Source organism: Corvus brachyrhynchos, unplaced genomic scaffold, assembly GCF_000691975.1.
Source record: "Corvus brachyrhynchos isolate BGI_N302 unplaced genomic scaffold, ASM69197v1 scaffold48, whole genome shotgun sequence".
Classification (NCBI taxonomy): Eukaryota; Metazoa; Chordata; class Aves; order Passeriformes; family Corvidae; genus Corvus; species Corvus brachyrhynchos.
In genome coordinates, this window is record NW_008240027.1 from 5,601,930 (window position 1) to 5,617,614 (window position 15,685).

At 38.1% G+C, this 15,685-nt stretch overlaps 1 protein-coding gene across 5 annotated transcripts in view; it reads left to right on the plus strand.

Annotated features, from left to right (window-relative positions):
• ST6GALNAC3 (ST6 N-acetylgalactosaminide alpha-2,6-sialyltransferase 3) overlaps positions 1-15,685 on the plus strand; it is a 216,935-nt gene that overhangs the window by 52,422 nt on the left and 148,828 nt on the right. Inside the window, exon 1 of one of the 5 annotated variants that reach the window (XM_017743549.1) lies at positions 13,673-13,759. The exons of the other annotated variants lie outside the window; for them this stretch is intronic. The gene's annotated coding sequence lies outside the window, so the exon portion shown is untranslated. Of the gene's footprint in view, positions 1-13,672; positions 13,760-15,685 lie in introns of those variants that run through there. 5 annotated transcript variants of the gene reach the window in all.

The following is a 15,685-nucleotide window of genomic DNA, read 5'->3' on the forward strand; positions in this document are numbered from 1 at the left end:
CCCGGCGGGGGGTGTCTTCCGGGAGCCGTGGCCTGGCCCGGCCTGGCCCGAGCAGGGCTGGGCCCGCTGGCCCCCACTCGGGCCCCGCAGCCACCTGTCCCAGCACTGGAAATGAGAGAGAGCTTGGGGGGGGAGTTTGTCTGTTCTTAAGTGTGGATCACAGAGGCGCTCACAACTTTAAGTGGCTTAAAGAATTGTCCATATTCAAACTGGCCAGCTGATAGGTTCTGTCAGGTCCCAGAGGAAACTGTAAGCACCCCTTAGCAAGGACATTCCTTCCGGGACTATGCTTGCTAACCTATGACATTAACTCATCTGAAAATGAGTTGGACAGAGACTGGTTACCTCATTGATGAACACTTGTGTAATCCTTGGAGACTTGTGAATGAAAAACTTGATTGAACTGCAAAATTGGTGGTAGTGATGGCCATCTTTGTTCCTGTTCAGTTTCATTAATGTGGCTGCGCATGGTTTTCCCTCCTCACCTGTGCTTCTTCTCTGCACACAACAGTCTCAACAGCTTGGATTTTAAAGAAGAATATAAATACTTTGCTTGGTTAGACCAATTGTCCATGTAGCCCATAGCTATGTTCCAATAGCAGCAGCAGTCCCCAGTGTCCATCATCACTGACTTTGGGATCTTGGAGAAACATTCATGCTGCTTTATCATATGTTAATGGACAGATTTTGCAAGAATTTCTTCTTCTTTGCTTTATGATATAAGGGTTGAAGCTTATCACTATTGAACTGCTGTTAGCCTGAGCACCTTAAATGATCTGCTCTCTTTTGCATTTGATATGATTTGCAGTGCTCACATATTTATGACCACTGAGTATTTTAAAAGTCAAATCTTCTTCTTACTGGTTATCTATAATGCTGATATCGCACTTGAAAATATTGATGCTAATTCCACAGAACTGCTGGAACATGTGTGTGTGCTAATGTCCAGAAGGGTCCAAGGTTTTCCAAGGAATTCACCTGAGTGTAAAACTGTTGTGGTGTCTCCTTACTGTCAACCTTATTCAGTTGCCTGATCCCCATTGTGTCCTACTGAGAGGGCTGAGTCTGTATAGGTCCTCTTCTGCTTTTGGTCATGGGCAGAAATGGGGACAGACTTACTAGAAGTTTACTTTGTAATCTTTGACTGGTCTTGAAATCTAAAAGTTAGTTATTTCTAAAAATAGTTTCCTGTCTTGTAATTAAGCTCTCACCTTAGAGCTCACCTCAGAGATGTTCCTTCTTTTTTTCTGTTAAAAAAGAATTGGTTGAATTATGCTGTGATTTTCATCTTGGCAGTATCCTCAAAGAATCTCAATTGATCAGAGATGAGCTTTTTTCCCCCCCTTCTGGAAATAGATCAAATTTGTTTTAATTAAGCAAATTCAATTTCGTTGTTCCTCTTTTTGATCTTAAGAGAGCAGTTTCCATTAACTGAAGTTTGTCTAAACTCTCTGGTTCTCTAGGGCACACACATGACCTTCTGTGCTAGAATTACACTTATTGCTAACTCTAGGAGTATTCCTTGGCCTGAACTTGTTTGTGAAAAAGTCTATTCTGAATTCTGTGAGTGATCTGGGTGTCATGATTTCCTTCCCTTCTAGATAGATATCCCTCTCATTTTAAATAATATCTTCAATAGCGTGTTGGAAATAAACTGAAATTGTCATCTTTTTCACTGAAGATACTTGCTTTAACCTTAGCTTTTAAAGCAAATATCAGTGTTTTGTAAAGATGTCTCCGTTAAAAAGCCTTATTGATGTGGCTGCAGAATTTGCACATAGATGGAAGCATGTAAATGTCATTCATAATTCTGCATTTGTCCCACTACATGTACATGAAGAAGTGTATTTTAAGTATATTGTTGTAATGCTCTGGATTGTAAGGTGGAGCTTTTTAGTAATCTCATTATGCTAAGGCTTTATCCATCTAAACCAAGGTGGTGGTAAAAACAACCTTAAGAAGCTAATTAAGGACAAGAACCTCTTGGTCTTGAAATAAAGAGCAAGGAGCACAGTGCTTGTTCCAGGGAGCTTAACAGCATTTATATACATAAATCCATTAAAAAATGGATGTACACCATAAAGTCACAGTATGAATTTCTTCAAAAAATTCTCTTCAGAGGTATACAAATATTCCAAAGAGTAGGAACTCTGTAATATGTTTACTCTGGGGTTTTTGTTTGGTTGGTTTCTTGGGGTTTGTTTAGTTTTGTTTTGCTTGATAAAGAAAAAAGTGTTTTATGCCTACTAAAGACTATTCCCTGGACTTAATCACTTAGTCCTGTGCAAGAATTTAATATTGAACACATTATTTTCAGGTTTGGTCTGTAGCTTGCTTATGTTGCTGGGTGAGTTACACACTGTCACATCCCAAAGCATGCTGGCAAAGGCAGGCTTTGGTTTGTAAAACTGCCATTGTGTGCAACCTTGAAAACTGCAGGTTTGGGTGGGGTTTTTTGTTAAAATTTCTGTGAATAAAAATAGTGTCTGAAATTCTGACAGAAAGCAGAAGAGCCAAAAGGGAGGTCAAGCATGGCCAAAATGATCTTATGATTGAAAGCTGCAAAGATCTGGCTCATGTTAATTATTGGGAGCGAGGGGTGGATTGGGGTGGTTAAAGGGTGATACTTTTTGGTGTTTGACCTCAAAGCAATTAAAAGCTTTGGGGAAACAGAAGAGAAATTTTGGCAGAAGCTTTTTGGGAGCATTTGAAATCAATAAATTTTTAGCAGCTGTGTGAGGGAAAAATCATCAAAACTGAAATAGTAGATCCAAATTAGTTTGCACTGGTGTGCACACAACACAGAAATGTGCTTTCATTCTTGAGAGAGAAGAGTCAAAGATGATCCCCCATCTGTTGGCCAAGGATTACAACTGCAGTGATTATTTACAGAAATATTCTGCAGTAGCAACCAAGAGCTATTGATTATTTCTCACACATGTACTGTGGATTCAGAGAGCAAGATGAGCAAATCCTTGTTTTTCTTCTCAGCAGAAATGTCAGGGAACAAACATTGGCTACCTTTACCAGAATTTGTGCTAGCTAAAATAAAAAGCTTTAAGGGAATTGGAAAGCTCTATAAACTAACTGAAAGGAAATATTAGTGGGTTTGTTTGTTTTAAATAAGGCTTGTTTTATCGTTATTATATATGCCCCTGCACCAGTATAATTTTTTTTTTTGAAAATTGCACATTAAAAAGTTAGAAATTGTGTTCAAACAACATTATTCTGGTTGTACATTTTATTACCCTTCCATTTTCTCTACTGTTACTCACACTTCAAAGAAAGAGATTATATTAATTATTTGATGGTACGTAACAGAGATACTCAAGGTATGGAAGTTAAAGGTAATCCTAGAACTGATTTTTAGATCATCATCTTTATTATTTAAAGCAGTTTGTGTACAGTAATGGACAATAACACATTAGAAAATGATGCTTAATTTTTCTTCAAGGTTTAAAAAAAGTATGTAGTGCTTTTTCATCAATTAGCAGCAGGAGAGCAAATTATAGTTATATTAAACTGCGCATGCTATATAAATCACAAATCTTGTTAACAAAGAATTAACATCATAACTGGTAATTTAAAAACTGCCTTTAGCTCCGCATAAGGATTGGCTGTGTACATATTTTAATGGTATTGAAGAAGTAAAAATAGATCTCTCTAGAAAAGAGCCTTTCTTGGTAGTGAAATTAATTATCTGCTCTTTTATGAAGTAGTAGTGTCTATTTTAGCTGTGTAATGGTAATTAATGTGCTATAGAAAAGACTGGCTATCTTTTCCTTGATTCATGGCACTGATTCTAGATTAAAAAAAAAATTCCATGTTTTTTTAAATAATGGAAATACTGGATTGTATCACCAAAGGACACAGACATCTAGTTTTCTCACTTCTGCTGGCTATTCAGGTACAGATGCATGAAAACTGCATGACTTCTCAGATGTGGATTAATAATAAGGAAGTCAAGGAGATTTTTTTTTTCCCCCCTCTAGCATATCAAATATGTTTGGTATGTTTCTGAGACAACAGACAAATTGCTGAGTTGCACGCTCCAAGACTTTCCTCCTGCTGGCTAATGAAGTAGAACAAGACATAGAAGAAAAATACACCTTTTTTTTATTGGTTTGCTGTATCTCATTAATTATCTTGTAGATTTTTTTCACTGTACTGACAACCTCAAAATGGAGCTTATGCAAACAGTAAAATGTGGTTTGCAATGTATGTTGGGTTTTGGTTTGGTTTTTTTTTTTTGGTTTGGTTTTGTTTTTATTTGGTTGGTTTTTTTCCTGGGAGGGTGAGAGAGTAGTGTTATGTATATATTAATACAAATTAAAGACAGCCCACTTACACTGATAACATTCCCTTCTAAAATTCCCTTTATGGTTATACTCAGTCAGTCTTATATTCTTGCTGGCGTCATGTCCATCCTTTTCTCCTCTTCACAATAGATGGAAAATACTATATGAAGAACACCTTTATCTTCAAAAATGGTTTATTTTAGAGTGAGTCTTAGCATGTTGTATCCTCTTTTATCCAGGTATTTATCTAAGTCAGTTCATGCTCTTGTATACTTTGAGGTCTTCAAAAGCATTTTAAGACTGTCCTCCCTCACTACCGTTGTTAGCTTTGGTCCAAGAGAAATATGTTATGCAAGTATTTTGCTGCTCTTTTGTAATAATGCTGATAATTACTACTATAAGACTCTTCCTAATTTGTTGCAGTTAGGCTTGATCAAAGACTGATATAAATAGACATTATGGCTGGACACTTGTGTTTATTAATCTCTTACAGCTTAGAGGACTCAATTAGAAGAGAAGAACACATAATGATTGTGTGCAATGCAGAAGAATAAACCAAATAATTTCCACAGCCTCTTTAATTTTTAAGATACTTTCCATTTGGTTAACAGATGTGTTCTGTGTTCTTCAAGCTATTTCACATTCTGTTTATGCATTTTTAATCTTTCTGTAAGCCTCAATGTGTAGGCATTAGATGCAAAATTCAAGTTCGTGTTCTGGATGGCTTTAAAGGAAGAACTGCTATTTTTCATGTCTCTCTTTTTTTGTTGTTTTCGCTCTACCTGTTTGTTTTGTCATTTGGAAGGTGTTTAATGCAGCCTTTGGAGGGATGAGAGATAGCTGTGAAGAAAGATTAACCTTACAGTGACTTGGACCTGTTTTCTTTGTCAGCAATAAAGAGGTCCATAACACAGACTATTCCTGCTAGAATTTGTGAGATTTAGGGGGGGACAATGAAAGGAAAAAATCTCCCTGATATTGTATCAATCCAAGACAGCCATAATGTTTTGCATGGGGTGTAAGATATTCCAGAGCAGAAACTATATTCTTAATGTATCCTTTGAAGAAAAAAATAAAAATTTAAAATACCTTGTTATGCTAAGCCTTGCATTGTCCCGTATACGTGGCTACGATGTATCAACTCAGTTCTCGGTATGAACCTGTCGGACCCAGGAGAGCTTTCCTGAAGCAGCATACAAGAAAAAACTGATAGTGTTGGGAAAGAAGTAGATTTGTAAGCTGCTAAAGTAAGTGGATTTTGAATACTAAATTAGGTTGAAACAGGATTAGACTAAGTTGATTTTGATATATTCTGTAAAAACTGTTTAAAAATCTGTTTTCAATTGGTGAAGTTGTATTTAAACTTACTTTTTACTACTGTTACCTATTGTTGTGATAGTTCATGTTCTCTGATGCCTTTGTGCTCCTCTCTGGCCTGCAGTAGGATTTCCATGTTCTGTCCACAGGTTCCCTGGGTGTGCAGACTCTTGGGCTGAGCACCAAGGAGGGATGTGTAGGAGACAGGTGCAACATCTTCTGCAAAATAATGTGGTGTGGTTTATTGTTTGGTTTTTCTGGGGGAGGCAGAGGAGGGGGGAGAATTAGTATAAAAATATTCCGGCTTGTGCTGTACCTGTTTTGTATGAATTTGTTCTCTTTACTATCTGTTGCATTAGACGCACAGGCATGTCTACTAAAATTTGAGATCCCCACCAACTAAGAATTCCACAAGCACCACTGATCCTAGAATATATTGAGCTGTGATTATCACACTATTTAATAGTACACACTTTGGGCCAAAAATACCAAGTTTTCTAACTCACAGAGACATTCTGGGATGGGGTATTTTCTTTGCTAGACAGCAAGTTTAACTTCTATTTTTGTTACTTTTTTGCTTTTAAGTGTCAGAGCAAACGTTGATAAAGGATCCTCATTCAATCCACAGATAGTTTTTCTTCATTTTTTTTTTCTCCCTGAAATTCTCAGCTCTAGGTCACTTCTAAAATATCGTCAGCATTCCATTCCCACTGAGTACCTCGTCTTTTGGTCCACCTCTTGTTATATTTTGTTTTCAGTTGATAAGAAGACCCAGAACTAAGCACAGGACATAGCCTGACATCGCTCCTCAGGCAGAGCTGCCCAGGGCTCGCAGGAGGTCTGTGGTGTCACTTCACAGCCCAGCAAAGGCAGCGCTCCAGAGTGCAGCCTGTGGACAGTGGGGCTGGCTGGGGTCTCTCCTGATGCAGCATGAACTTGCATTGCACTCAGGCACTTCTCAGTCCCATTGGTCTCAGAAGTGGTCAGATCACATTGATTTTCTTCTCCAAGTTTCCCACCTTTCAGTGTGTGACTGTTCTTAGAACATCTAATGATGTGGAGCATGATTGATGAGCCCTCACTAGAGCCATATTCCTGTCATGTAGATGATGAGAGTAGATTTCTTTATTGCTTTCTACCTTCATAGATGAACTCATCACACAGAGCGACACTATTTGGGGCATGTTCTTTTTGACTTGATTTTCCCCCTCCCCTTTTTTTAGAGCAGAAGTGTCTCTGTGTGGTTGTGTCATTTTGTTGCGGGTTTTTTTTTTTTATTGTTTGTTTATTTTAATCTAGTCAGACTACCTAAAGGGGAAAATTAATTGGAGATGATTGAATAAGTTGAATAAAGCGATTTGAGAACTGCTAGAAAACATGGAGGAAGGGAGTGGGTTTTGCTTCTTTGTGGGTCACCTATTCTCCCAAGACATGTGGCTATGTGTGTTTCTTCACACATATGGTTTCTTTTGAACTACTTCATAACTAAATTTACTGACAGCATTAGCCACAAGAATAAGTTCACCTCAAATCATCCCTATTATGGCACTGTTATTTTATACTCCCACAATAAGAAACCGAGGCAAGGAAGTTTAAATGATATTGGTGAGGACAGACAGGCATTGGCAGTTTTTGGTTAGTGGTCTGCAGCTTGGGCTCATTGTCCCGTCTGAAGAACTCTTGCATGGAAGTTACTCAGTCATCCTTTGTTTTTAAAAAAACATGTTTAATTCTACTGAAGGTTAATAAAGCCTTTTTTATTTGCTGGGCTAAAAAAAAAAAGGGAAAAAGAAAAGAATGCATAACAGATGGCTTTACTGGTACACATATATTATAGCTGCTTTGACTTTTATGTTTTCCATACTGATAGATGAATGATTTCTGTGCAAGTAAATCAATTGCACCAGAAGTAGTAGCACCAGGGTCTCCCTGGTCTAAAACAACAGAGGTTTTTAAATATTTTGAAATACGATTTAATGTGTTTCTCTTCTAGAAGAATTCATTGGAGTTTTTTGCTCCTAAAACACATTAAAATTTTGCAACCAGTGTTTAATGTAAACATTCATTCAAATTTCAAGGACCTGCCGACCTTACTTCTGAAGAGTAAATTAAGAAATTCACTGATTTTCTTTCTAGGTATTTAGTGTTCCCTTTGTTTCTAACTCACCCCACTTTCTTCTGCCTAATTCTGAATATTGTAATCCAGACTTCACTTCAACATACAAGTTACAATAATTTGACTGAAATGTTTTTCTGCCAGCAGATAGTAATCATTTGTTATTCTTATAATAGTTGTTTTCTTAGGTAATGCATATTTTAAAATATTTTCTTGAAATCAGTTCTAAAATGAAAAGGGAAATCGTGTAGAAAGAAAGTGCTAAGAATCATAAAGATCTTAGAAATAATTAGGTAATTCAGTGATTAATTTCATGATTGACAGTCAAGAAAACACATTAGTATGTATTATGACAGAGTTTGTAGGAAAGGTATTTAGAGAGATTTTTGAAAAATCTATACCAGTACTTTCAATGAAAAATTTTGCCTTCACACCACAATTTGAATAGGAAAACATTTACTTGGTTTCACTGGCCCCCTGTGGATTCCTAAATGATTATTCCATCTTCCCTAACTGTGAAGCCGTATGAAATGCTATTATTATAAGTCTACTGTTACAAAATAGCAGTGACTAATATGTAAACTCAAGTATACAGTGAATTTATAGAATACACCAGTCTTAAATCTATAAGCTCAACATGGTCTTTAGGGAATCTGTCCTTTGAGACAACAGTGGAATTAAACTGCGTATAAAAGTACCTAAAGCTCTGAGGTTCCTCTTCATCTGTCCTGACCCAGGTGCTGAATTTGGAATAGATCTTATCAGACTGATGTAATATTTCTGCTTTGGGATGGTCTATACCGAACAATGGGATTCAGTTGCTTCAGCTGCTTCAATACAGGTGTCTAGTGCCATTTCATGTGTTCTGCGACACAGAAAATGTGTAGGTGTGACACAGCCTTCTTGGAAAGTCAGCCAGAGACCAAGGCTTGTGAAGTGGTGGTAGACACTTGTGTTCAGGGAGATGATATTGAGCTACTTTGTCCAGAGTATTTGTCAGAACAAAGATTGTTAATGGGAAATAGCAGACCAAAAAATCAAAGCTGGTCAGTCAGCTTTGGTACAGTTGTAACAACAGGCAGGGCTGATTTGAGAAGATGAAAGCCAGATTTTGATGCCTTCTCTGGAGGGGGAAGGAAAAGGCTAAAAGGACAAAGAAAGACCTTTAATAATTATTTTTGAAAGAGGCATTTGCCTCATTGAAGTGGTTTTTTATTCACCTTTACTTAAAGTTTCCCATATCAAAACATAGTTATGGGAAGGAAAATGCACGGAAATCAGTAGGAGTTCTGCTGATTTCAAGGAAAAAAGCTTTGATCACTAGATATTAACTACCCACCTAGAAGAAGTCTGTCCCTTGCTCTAACTTGTGTGCCCTCATGAGGTATCTTTCATTGCCTCTTTTCCCATAAAACTGGAGACTTTCAGAGGAGACATTTACAAGTATATCTTTCTGTATACAGAACTGATGTCTCTAGGACACCTTTCTTTCAGGTAGTGTTTGTTCTGGCACCTTTTTGCTCTGCTGTCTCCCACAGTGTGTTGGTTTGGGGCGCTGGGAGGCTAGTTTCTCTGTTCCAGAGATGGCTGGATTTCAATATGCTGTCAGAATATAGACACTAAGGCAGTCGGGGTAAAGATAAATAAATCATAAATTAATGTATATTATTCATGTTGTTCTCTTGGAAGACTGCTCAATGATGCAAAGTTCTACTAGTGAGAATCTGCAGTGTTGAAGATGATGAGAATATCTGAATATCTGTCTTGCACATTTAAGTATGGGTTTTTAAATAACGATTTTCCACACTAGCTAAATGTTACAAATCAGGGAAGTGACATAAAAGAATGATTCTTAAGCTAATGCTCTTTACAGTTTTCCCATACATTCTGTATCACAGAAATTTATTCAAAATAAGCTTTCAAAAACTCTGATTTACAGACACGTTATTTTCTGAATTAACCTTCTGCAAAATCTTTTGCCTCCTTAAAAGCGAAGGCAATGCAGCTTTTTGTGTTGTCCAAGTGTGGCCTCACTAGTAGCCATAAGGTAGCTTCTGAAGGGAGCTGACACCAAAAGCAATGAGCTGCCTTGTGTTGTTCCTGTTATTTACAACCTTTCATTCAAAGGTGTTGCAATAAGAAAGTGATACCATCAGCTCAAATAGAATTTTGCTTATTCCCTCCTTAGAAGTGTCACTGACCCATGGGGAAACTGTGGGATGCCCAGGCAGTTGCAATACAACACACTCAAAGGCCAGAGTAGTAAAACATATTATTAAATGTCAATGAATACATTTAGGCATTGGGATGCAGAAAAGGTGCCTTGTTTTCCAGACTCAGATTGAAGAGAACAGAAAGCAGCACACAGATCTATGGCAGAGACATAGATCAATGAAGGACGCTTTAAAAAAATTTACACATGTGGAAATCCTTCAAAATGTCTTTGGGAGGACTGGAAGAGATAGTAATTAATTTTGCATTGACTGCTTGTAAAATATACACAATTAAGCAAGTGGCTTCAGCCCCCAGGTGATTAAGATAGAGGAACTGGAACGGGTATGAATACAGAGCCATTATCCTGTCAGCAGTGGCATGAGCAGAACCTGTGCAGGGTGTCCACATCAACACTGAGCTTGTGGGAGGAAATTACCAGTTACAGAACTGGAGCACAGTTCCATTTTTACTGAAACCTCCCAGGGGATTATATTCTGCCTCCAAAGGGATGAGTCTGGGATTATTGATATGAGGAGGTTTTATTAATTGAACAATAGCAAAAATAGTCTTCTGTTCTTACTTTGGCTTCATTGAAAGGGCTTATTTTGTGTATTACTGGATGCCCAAAACATGCCAAGTGCAGTGGTAAAAATAACTAGCAGTTAAAGGTTTTATAACAATGATAGCTCTTGACACAGAAGGTAAGAATAGCTCCAGCAGGATAGAGTAATAGAGAATAAGGTTTTCAAACTACTCCTTGGTGCATGAATTCTTTTTTTGGGATGGAAGGATGAATGGTTTATATGTGAAGTGGTGAACTAAGCCTTGGGATTTTAATGAGGTCCAGACTCTCTCAGACAGAGGAAGAGCAAAAGTTCTGCTTTTGGTATTATTTCTGGATCACTGTCAATAGTGCAATACCCTAGTTAAAGGCAGGACTAACTTCTAAAAATGCTGCTGCTTTATTAGTAAAAACGTTTTTAGTTTCACAGTACTGAATGACAACCAAATTTTTCTGGTCAAGGTCTTAAATGCTATTTTCTCAGTTCTAACTCAACTTCTTTGTTAGATTCGTGAATGTCATGCCAACTTCTTTCTTAAACTCTAATTTCTTCTTGATTTTTTTTTCAAGGAGCACACTTGAATAGGAACAGATGGCACCTGATACTGTCAAACATGAGGGCTTTTCTATAAGTGATTTATAGCTGTGGCTCTTTCTGTATTTTGAGCATGTAGCTTTGCAATTTAGATATTATATAGATTAAGTGCTTTGCCTCAGGATCTGCTGCATGACCACACTGCTCTAACCACTGTGCAAATTTGTGCAAGGATACAGTTGCTCTTTTGAAGTTAAAAAGTTTTTTGCTGTACATAGCTTGTTTCAGCAGAATGGAACATTATGTGTCATAACACATAGGTGAATATTTGTTTTGGTTTATGCTCTTTTCACAGCTTTTGTGATCTTTTCACAGTTTAATTTTACCTTCACTGTCTAAAGTCATGCAGCTCAGTAACAGTTGTGCCTGCACTAAATGGCTGAGTTAAAAGGCACTATTAATGCTTGGGCAACTCACAGGGGTACATGCACATGTTCTTCTGTTTGGATTGCATTAAATGAGTTTTCAAAACCATATGGCATCGTACCTTAACTATTCTTTTTGAAAGAGTCTAACTGTTGCAGCCTTCTGTTCTAATTAGTTACATCTTCTGAGCTTTAGCAATTCACTGGAAAAACTCCACGCTTAATATTGCTTAAATTTTACCCAAATGCCTTTTGTTCTTGCGGGTGTATTTTAATACTGTGCATGTGAAATGCAGATAGCTTCTTAGTTACTTGCTTTACTTTTAATATCTCCCCAGACAATACATCACTATTTTGAAGCAGTTACCATTGTTTATTGCTGTGGGAAGTGTTTCTCCTAAATAGCTGGGATTTGATAGGTTGTAGAAGTCATACAAATATTCCTTCTTTGAAGCAAGAAGGAGATTGCAGAATTGCAGTGAAATATATTATCTGTGTCCATTCCACCCACTTTTCCACAGGGAAAAGTATAACACATGGGTTTCAAATGGGAGTGTGCTAGCCCATCATTTCCAGATGTTTGAATATTCTTCTGGAATACATTCTATATAAAGGACTTAATGTTATATAAAGGATTTTTCATTTATTTAACTGCTTTTTGAAATAGTCAAATAATTCTCACTACATGAGTTAAGTTATAATAGGGTTTTGCAAACACAGCAGCCTGTTCTTGACCACTGAGCTGAACTGCTATATGCACTTTTCATTAGCAACTGGAATAATATCGGTGAGGTTTGCACTATTTACTCTATTAAAGGTGAAACTGTGTCTGCATAGTGTATAAATTTGAACTTGCATCTTAAATGGCAGTATCAAATTTATTGGTTTTGTTATCCAGAACAGTTCAGAAAATGGAAGAAGCACTAGAAGTTGGTTAGCATGAACATACAAAGACAGGTAATGTTTCTTTAGAAGGTTGTAGGCTCTTTGTGTGTAGAAAAGAGGAAAATACCTGCCATAGACCTTTTCATCAGCAAAAAGAAAACTCTGTTCTCTTCTTCCCAAAGGCACTGTGCAAGTAAGAATAATATAAGCTGTAATATCAAATCAATCACATTTACATTTCAAAAGCATCCTTCATGAAAGTGCCCCAGAGGGCTGAATTCTGCTAATAAAAACACAAATAAAATAAAATATTTAACAAGCTATATCAAGCACAGGTAGGTTGTGCATGTTTTGTAAGTCTGACCTTAAAAATGAACAGGAAATCAGATTTTTAAAAAAAAGTTTAAAAAAATCCAGTGTCTAAAGGTAGGGACCAAAGAATGCAGAGTGTGGGATCCATAATATCTGCTCATGATCAGACAGGAACGCCACTGAGGCTGAACAGAGATACTGGCCTGAGTGAGAGAGAAACAATGGTCATATAGGTGAAACTCCACAACACTGCACTGAAGAGTAGATGTTTTGCCAGGAAAAAAAATAAAAATAGAGCCTTCTTTAATTGGTTGTTTGATATAAGACTAAAGTTGTAGGATCAGTCACTCAAAATTCAAACATTTTCCTGAATTTATTCCAAAATTGTCACAACTGGGTTGTACTTTCAGTCAGGCCTTGAAAGGGAATGAATAAAGTGTGGAGGTTTATGTTGAAAAAGGCTTGCAAGGGCAGGTGGCCTTGGCTGGCCTTTGATCCAAGGACATTGTAAGCTGGCCTTTTACCATAAATGTTTTCATGTTTTTCTTTAGCATCAAAAAGGTCCTTTTAAAGGGTTTAAAATAGGACAGACCCACACACTCGTGTGTAATGTTACTGTCTCTCCTTAACTTCTTCAATGCCTTTAGGGTTGCTCTCCAGGTGACTTTATTTAAAGATATTTTTTCTTTTTATCTTGGAATGCAGTATATTTTGCTCTGTATTTTTGCTAATAGATATTGTTCTGAATTGGACTAAAACTATTGCTGCCAATGGGGAAGCAGTAGTTGCCCTTCATCTGGGAATATCGTTATGAAACAGAGATGCTCTTTTACAGAACAGATGGTAGAGTGATAGCAGCTTCCACTTCAAACACGAGCAGGCACAGGGTGCATGTGGGCAGAAGGTTTCATTGCAAATGATTTTATGAAGCCTTGGGTATACAGGCAAGAGAAAGTAGATGGGGTGCTGGAGCAGTGAGAGAGGGTTGTATTTAAAGCATCGGTTGTCACAAAATCCCTGGCATTCAAGTTCAGAGTAAAAGCCAAAAAAAATCCTTCTGAACTAAGTGTCAGCTAGAAAGAAGTTTGGTACTCTGTGAGTAAAGAAAATACCTTCTTTTACTTTAATTTCTGTTGCATTTGAGGCAAATCTGTGTGTTTGGGTTTGGTTTATTGTTTTTTGGGGGGTTTTTTTTGTTTGGTTGGTTTGGGGTTTTTTTGTTTTGTGGGAGTGTTTTTGTTGGGTTTTTTTTTGTTTAGTTTTTGTTTAGTTTCTTTTATTCATTGGGAGGGTTCTTTGGTTTTTTGCTTGTTTTATTTTTTTATTATCAGACAAAATTGCATGAGTTACTTGGTTCTATCATAAATTTCTCATCCTAATCAGAATAAACTGCAGGGCTCCTGAGTTGGCTGATGAATTCTGTCAAAAAGGATTATTAGAGATATGAATTCTTTTAATTTGCTGTTGTGTCTCAGTTGTTGCTGTAAACAAAACCCTTACATTTTCCCCATGGAAACATTTGATTCCTGATAACAGGTTATGTATTTATGTAAAAGTCTTTTAGTGGCTTCTGGCTTGTGCTGGTCCATGATAAGGCTTGGACTTGGTGGCTCTATGGTGCCACTGCTAATAGGAGTCTGAGTGCTTTACTTGTGTCCTTTGCAGACATTCTAACACCCTTACATGGACTTACTTGTCTCACGGACTTATTGCTACCTGACCCTCTTAATGAATTTCTATGTTCAGGAAGCAGTGAGAGCAGACACCAACAAACTATCTGAAGTGAGTTTCTTAATGAGTGAAAAGTCATTCCATCAGTAATTGAGTTCATACAATGTGCTTGCCTCAGGATGGGAGTCTTATGTCACTGTATGTTTGCCTCCTTCCACACCACAATATCTCTTGCTTTTCTGGCTGCTTCCTCATATCCTTTATGAAAGAGCATCTCCTTGCCATACCTCTGACTTTTTCCTTGGTGTACTTTTCTAGTTCTTTCTAGTTCTTTTCCTTTGTGGCAGGGCTTTCTCAAATCAGTGCTATGAGAGATCCTGAGCTCCAGGAGGCCTGGGTACCTGGCTAGTCTGTGTGTATTAGTGTGGACCAGAAGTGCAGTGGGTGTAGATAACTTTTGAGAATACCCTGTCAAGAAGATTTTCATGGAACTTGCAAGGAAATCTTGACTATTGAAGGTGGTGAATAGACAGGCAGGTTAGAGACATCTGTGACTTCTTTTCTCAGAACAGCAAGCTAAAAATAACAAATGAGAGGGACAATGCTGGAAGAATACTGGAATGTTGCTCACTACTTCTAGTGGTCCTTCAGCTGAATCTTGTGTTAGTGCAGACTCCATCAGTTCCTAGTTGTTTCATGCATGTATTGGGTTACTTCTGTAGTAGTCAAAGCTTTAGTGGCAGACCTGTTTTTGCAACTGATGGTTTCATAGAAAGGGCAGAGCTAGGTAGGACTCAACAAGTTTTCTTTCTACTTAGGCAGACAGATCAGGTGTGAATATAATGACACACAGGGTCACAACAACCTCATGCAGCGCTACAGGCTCGGGGAGGAGTGGCTGGAAAGGCCCGTGGTGTGAAAGGACCTGGGAATGTTGGCTGTCAGCCGGCTGAACACGAGCCAGTGTGTCTCCAGGGGGCCAAAAAGGCCAATGGCACCTGGCCTGTATCAGCAATAGTGTGGCCAGCAGGACCAGGGCAGTGACTGTCCCCCTGTGCTGGGCACTGGTGAGGCATTTCACATCCTGGGTTCAATTTTAGGCCCCTCATGACAAGTAAGTCATTGAAGGGCTGTAGCATGTCCAGTGAAAGGAACAGAGCTGGGGAAGGGTCTGGAGCACAAATCTGATGAGGAGCAGCTGAGGGAGCTGGCGGGGCTCAGCCTAGGGTGAAGAAGGCTCAGGGAAGACCTTCTTGCTCTCTGCAACTCCCTGACAGAATAAGATGAAATGGCCTCAAGTTGTGCCAGGGGAGGTTTAGATTGGAAAAACTTGAAGCCCTGGCACAGGCT